Below are 6,992 nucleotides of genomic sequence, written 5' to 3'. Positions count from 1 at the left end.
AAGGGTGATTAGTTGACTTTGTTAGGTTATATTGATGGATAAAGTTGGATTGAAATGTTTCTTGTGGTGGCTTTTATTTCAGCATCGTGGCTAACAATGTTCCCTGTAATTTTGAAGAGGCCACCCAGCCCATTCAAAATACTGCACATGCATGGTTTTTCTATTGAAAAGCCGGCTGCGCAGGACCCCTGGAGTGCTGCGCGGCCGCACAGCTTACAGGGAATATTGGTGGCCAAGAGGATGCTGTGATGGTCAGCAGCAGAGGAAAGGCAAGGTGTGGGGTTATTGTTGAATGGGGAATTGTACAAGTGAATGCAACTCCCTCAGTCGGATGAGTCAATCACGGACAGCCCAGACAGAAAGGAGCTGTCTGGGTTGCCTCCTCGTCCGCTGGTCGCCATATGACTGGTGGCAAGGGCTGTGCCCTCATGATGGCAAGGTTGAGGAGCATGTAACAGACCACGAAGAATCTGGAGATGTGTTCTGGTGAGTACTGCAGGGTCCTCCAGAGCGGTCCAAGCAGAAGCGTTGTTTAAAGACGTCAATGGTCTGCTCTATCAGATTCCATATGGCAGCATGGCTCTCATTGTTCGCATGCTGCCCACGTGTGGTTGGTGCGCGGAGAGGAGTCATGTACCAGGTGGTCATCAGATAGCCCTCGTCACCCAATAACCCCCCTCTGGTTTGTCGTGACTCAAAGACTGAGGGAACAGCAGACTGGCATAGAATGAAAGCTTCATGGCTGCTGCCGCCAAGATACTGGGCATTCACCATCATGATGTGCCGAGCAGGGTCACATACCAACTGCACATTCAGCTAGTGATAACCTTGGCGGTTGTGGCACATTTTAGATCGGTGCCCACAAAGCCACATGCATGCAGTTGATGACGCCCTGCAACGAGGAAGCCCGCAATCCTTGCAAAGCCACATGCATGCTCCGCCTGCTTCTCTCTGTGCAACAAGCTTTTAAAAGGATAACATTATATAGTGTTCTCCCCACAAGTGGGGGCTTTAACAAGAATCAGGAAAACTCTTTCCATTTTCTCTCGTGGTTCACACCACCCTTGGACAATTGAGGAATTATGCGACCTTCTCTCCAGCGCCTGCCAATGCTGCTCCAAGTCAACCATGAAAAAACTGGTGTGACCACAGCCCAAGGATGAATCTTCCTCAGATATTTTGTTTCCACCCGTGGATTTCAGTTGTTTATGCCCAAAGCAGCATAGTTGGGACAATCTGCAAGACCAGAGGGGATACCCTGTAAGGGACTTAGAGAGTGGAAAGTGGAGATAGAGTTGAAAGTCTAATCTAGTACATTAGAATGACATTATAAAATGTGTGTTGATTCTAATAAGGACAGTAGTATATGCACAATATTACTAAGTATTTACAGCATAGAAACAGGCCATTCAGCCCAACAGGTCCATGCCGGTGTTTATGCTCCACACGAGCCTCCACCCACCTTCTTCATCTATCATCATCAACATCACAAACATTGAGTTTATGTTACTGCATTAGAGTTAACAAGTTCCAGACCACAGACCATGACAAGGTTGGGCAGATTACCAATTCATATTACTGTAAAACTACAGATGAGTAGGCTTTTAGATTACTGGTTCTTAAACAATTTTGTAGGAGTGTTAGGAAATTCTTTTCAAGGGATAAAATTAAAGAGTCTTCCTCTCAGAGATTGTCACTGATTTAATATTTTGAATGCATTGATATCAAGGACACTTCCAGCAATCTCTCAACGTTTACCCAAGTACATGTCCCCTCACAATGGGGCCCATCCTCCATGCTTGGCAGCAGCAGTATTCAGAGAACCCACATGGTGTTGTACCAAGCAGTTGCTGATGCCTGGTCCTTCTCATCTTGGGAGGATTAGAATGCATCATTTTGGTAGTTGCTTAAATGCCTTGATCTGACAACTAGTCGTGTGCAAAGATGGTTGTATGTTATAACCCAGGTGACAGCATCTCGGGACTCACGAGACTAAACTTTGCAAACATTCGAAAGTAAAGTCCTTGCATCTTCCAAAGTTTGACGGTTGGACTTGATTCAGGAGTTGAACTCTGCTCAAATTAATTCTACTACATAATACACAAAACACATTTAACATCCAGTACACTGGAGAAGATGCAAAAAAGATTTACAAGGACGATACCAGAACTGAAAGGGTACAACTATCAGAAAAGACTTAACAGGCTGGGGCTCTTTCCTCTCGAAAAAAGACCGAGAGGTGATCCAGGAGAGGTCTTGAAAATTATGACAGGGTTTGATAGGGTAGATGTAGAGAAGATGTTTCCAATTGTGGCAGAGCCCAAAACTAGAGGCCATAAATACAGGAGTCACTAATAAATCGAGTAAGGAATTCAGGGGAAACGTCTTTACCCAGAGTGGTGTGAGAATATGGAACTTGCTACCACAGGGAGTAGTTGAGGCAAATAGCAGAGATGCATTTAAGGAATAGAAGGATATGCTGATAGGGTTAGATGAAGTCAGGTGGGAGGAGGCTCATGTGGAGCATAAACCTGTTGGGTCGAATGGCCTGTTTCTGTGCTGTAAAATTCTATATAATACTGTACAAGGAAGTGAATCCACAGCTCCAATAGTCAGATGGTGTTTTGCGAGGAGTTACCAACTGTGGCAACGATGTCCGTATTATTGGGCATCAGCAAAAGCTACTTCTTAAAAATCCTCGGTTTAACAGAAGCAAAATATTTTTAACGGATTGGCTTCATTGTATTTTATATTATAGTTGAGTTCTTGCATTTGGTTTTGAAATTTGTAACCTGGACCAGCCTTTCTATGAAGGAGACTTCCCACCAGAGCCCACTGCAGATGCAGTCACACCTTCAAACACCTGGTAAGCTCATGATTATAATCACAGGTTCCTTGATCCTCTTTAAAGCACCCTTCAGAACTAGCCCAGTTAACCTTCTTTGTATCAATATGAATTCTCTGTTTTTTTTTGAAGGTATGAAGTCCGAGCGGCAAAACTATTTTATACAGGGTGAATATTACTTCCTTGGACTCTGCTTCTAGCCGTGCAACATAATATTTCAGTTGCCCTGGTAATCACTGCCTCACACTGAACACGTTTTAAAGCTTCTTCTGTTTTGTTTCCATGATTATGATAATAAGTATGGTTTACTACAAAGATTTTAGCACCAATATACACATGTTATTTATAAATACTGAATGTTATTTGTCAGTTATCTGTGTAAATCCCACTGAATAATCTTCGATACCACAAAGCTGTTTTCCACAAGTTTTGTATTGACAAAAAACAGCCATTGTGCTCACAATACCCTCATCTGTAAATAAGACATGATTAAAAACAACAACATTCCAAGAGTAATAATTGAACACTTTGAACAATTACTACTGAGGACGACCTCACTACTTTCTATTATCAAGCCAGCTCCCTATCCAATTTAACAATTCACTTTTGACAGTTCACTTTTGGGACAGATCTCACATGCTTTTTGAAAACAGATATTTGACAGTCACATCTTCATCCAATAATTCTAATTTGTGGATGATACCAAATTTGGGGCGGGGGGGGGGGGTGGTGGTGGGGAGACATGGAAACAGTCAATACTGAGGAGGACTGCAACAAATTACAGGAGGACATTAATAAACTTGCAGAATGGGCAAATAATTGGCAAATGAAGTTCAACAGAGACAAATGTGAGGTATTACATTTTGGTAGGAAGAAGAGACATCACTTGGAGGGTGCGAGTCTAGGTGGGGTAGAGGAACAAAGGGATCTAGGAGTACAAATACACAAATCATTAAAAGTTTCGACACAGGTTAGCAGGGCCATAAAAAAAAGCAAACCAAGCACTAGGGTTTATTTCAAGAGGGATAGAATTGAAAAGTAAGGAAATTATGCTAAACCTGTATTGAACCTTGGTTAGACCACACTTAAGAGTACTGCATGCAGTTCTGGTCGTCATATTATAAAAAGGATATAGAAGCACTGGAGAGGGTGCAGCGAAGATTTACAAGGATGATACCAGAAATGTGAGGCTATACATATCAGGAAAGGATGAACAGGCTGGGTCTCTTTTCTCTTGAAAAATGGCTGAGGGGTGACCTAATAGAGGTCTATAAAATTATGAAAGGTTTTGATAGAGTGGATACAGAGAGAATGTTTCCACTTGTGGGGAAGAGCAAAACTAGAGGCCATCAGTATAAGATAGTCACCAAGAAATCAAATAGGGAATTCAGAAGAAACTTCTTTACCCAAAGAGTGGTGACAATGTGGAACTCGCTGCCACAGGGAGTGGTTGAAGCGAATAGTATAGATGCATTTAAGGGAAGGCTAGACAAGCATATAAGGGAGAAGGGAATAGAGGGTTATGCTGATAGATTTAGATGAGGAAAGATGGGAAGAGGCTCGAGTGGAGCATAAACGTCGGCACGGACTGGTTGGGCCGAATGGTCTGTTTCTGTGCCATATGTAATTCATTTGTCTCACCAAAAACCAGCTGCTCACCACAAGTTTTATTTCATGAACTTATGCCAGCTTTACTTTATTATCTTTGATCGCACAGGACAATTGCGAACTTCTTTTTCAAACAGACTCTAATTTCGAGTGTCATTAGTTAACTGGCCTGCGATTCCCAGATCTGTACAACTTCTTGCAGCATGAAATCTCACTTGCTTTCTTCCAGTCTTCCGGCAACAGCCCCGCTTCCAAAGAACCAAAACTCTGGATAATTTCAGTCAGAACAGCCCTTCAATTTCTTAATAATACTCAGTGTTCCATCAGAGCTCGTAACATTTTTGCTCAACTCCATTTCCAAAATCTGACTCCTACTGCATTTTGTGAATGGTGATGAGAAGCTCATTATTTAAAATGTCTGAAAAGACAAAAGAAACTCAATCATAACTGGCTCATACAAGAACACTGCCTGTGGCACAAACAGACTACAGATTTGGGAGCTAGCAAGATGCCGTGGAGGAGCTGTGTAAATGATTTTCTTGGGGGAAATTAAGTTGTTTGAGGTCATGGAGGAATTTCAGGGACACAGTCGCAGTATTTATCCATGACCTGCTCCTTTAAAATGCGAAAAAAATACCTAGTTACCAGTGTTATGATTGTGCCTTTTTATCCAAACGGGTTCCTTTCTGTTTATTCTGTGATGCAGCTTTACTTCATTACATCTGAATCCAATTAAAACCAGACAAGCATCAACATTCAAGTGAAAGAAACAAAACAGATTACACAGAATTATTCAATTAAGAGCCATTTCCAAAAACACCTTCCTCATTTCAAATTGCTCCAGCATAGGCTTGCAACAGGTTACAAAACTTAGCGATAACAGTTATTGATCTTTAAAAGATTCCCGCTTTACTAAAAAGCTTAAAGACACACTACTGAACAGCAAATAGCTTGTAGACAAAAAAATGATTGTTAAACCCCATAGATTATACACTGCACAAAGAATTGGAGAGAAATCCAATGGAGACTGTATAAACCTATACTGATGATCTCACGATTGTTATTCTTCATGTGAACATTATGTATCAAGAACAAGTGCACGTAGTCTCTGTGTTCGGACAACAACCACTGCAGATACAAAAAACACAAAATCCCCCCAAAATACAGAATAGATTATAAATAGTAGACGTCAGTGAATAATTTCGATCCACGCAGACACTTATGGGATTACTTACAGCCAGCAGGAAATGATTATAGCCTCACTGAACGAATATTGCCTGTAGGCTCTAATCCCAATATTTTAAATAATGTGGAGCAGTTAAATGTAGCCTGGATGTAAAGACAATAACATACTGTGTGTCTTTGTTTTAAAAAAACATGTGTAAAAAAGTGTAGCACATTTCATCCCTACATCCTCAGTGGTGGCCAGTAGCATTACATCTTCTAATTTTATGCCCTCTATTACCACTCCAGTATGCTTTCATCACTGAACCAATGACAATCCTCAGTATCCTCTTGGACACTGAACACAAAAGGATTAAGGCTGTAGGTTTTGAGCACTGGATTTCATTACACTCCTTAGCTCAGTCATAGCACTCTCGTCTCAGAGTCAAAAGGTTGCATCAAGCCCACTGTGGGAGTGCTGCATTGTCCGAGGTGCCGCCTTCTGAATGAGGCCATCTGCCCTCTCAAGTACATTCCCCACTTCCTTCATCCCACCATTGGTGGCCTTCCCTTCAGCCATCTAGGCCCGGAGCTCTGGAATCCCCTTTCCACACCTCTCCTTCCTCCTTTAAGATGCTCCTTAAAACCTACCACTATGACCAACCTGTCCTAATGTCTCCTTCTATGGCTCGGTGTCAATTTTTGTCCGATTATGCTCCTGTGAAGTACCTTGGGAACTTTTACAACATTAAAAGCACTATATAAATGCAAGTTAATGTCATTATATCTGGCTATACCGAGTATAGCCGTGCACCTGTTGATCCCATTGACATTGTCAAGTAGAGTGCAAACATTCCAGGAGGCAAGTTTTATAGAGCATTTTAGTGAACTGCATTGTGGGTTTTTTGAGACATAATTGGATGGCCAGCTGGCCACGGCTGGTCAGCAGACTGTAAAATGGAGCAAGCAATTTTTAAGGATCTTTTTCTTCCCCTTTCCTCAGCTGAGGAGAGCAGTGCTGTCCCTGAAAAGGGTTGCTCTGTTATTCCATGAAGATCTCACCAACATCACAAGATCAACATCAAGAAATGTCAAAACTAATCATCCTTGGTTTCAAATCCCTCCATGACCTCGCCGCACCCTATCTCTGTAACCTCCTCCAGCCCTACGAGATCTCTCACTCTTCCAATTATGGCGTTTTGCACATCCCTGATTTATCATCACTCCACCATTGACGGCGGTGCCTTCAGCCGTCTAGGTCCTAAGCGATGGAATTCCTTTTATAAACCTCTCGTCCTATCTACCCTCCGTTAAGCCGCTCCTTAAAATCTAACTCTTTGACTAAGCTGTTAGTCACCTATCCTAATGAGGAGAG

General features: G+C 42.1%; 1 long non-coding RNA gene across 1 annotated transcript; it reads right to left on the bottom strand.

The window, feature by feature from the left end:
• Positions 1-4,510: 4,510 nt before the first annotated feature.
• LOC147081052 (uncharacterized) lies at positions 4,511-6,659 on the bottom strand. Its single transcript, XR_015076880.1, has 2 exons — positions 5,099-6,659; positions 4,511-4,871 (listed from the first exon to the last, which is right to left on the bottom strand). It is a non-coding gene; the product is annotated as an uncharacterized LOC147081052 (long non-coding RNA).
• Positions 6,660-6,992: the final 333 nt, after the last annotated feature.

This window comes from Somniosus microcephalus, unplaced genomic scaffold, assembly GCF_052327205.1.
Source record: "Somniosus microcephalus isolate GS21.2 unplaced genomic scaffold, FLI_Smic_1.0 scaffold845, whole genome shotgun sequence".
NCBI classification, from domain to species: domain Eukaryota; kingdom Metazoa; phylum Chordata; class Chondrichthyes; order Squaliformes; family Somniosidae; genus Somniosus; species Somniosus microcephalus.
The sequence above is the reverse complement of the archived record's forward strand: the minus strand, read 5'-3'. Positions and strand labels throughout refer to the sequence as shown.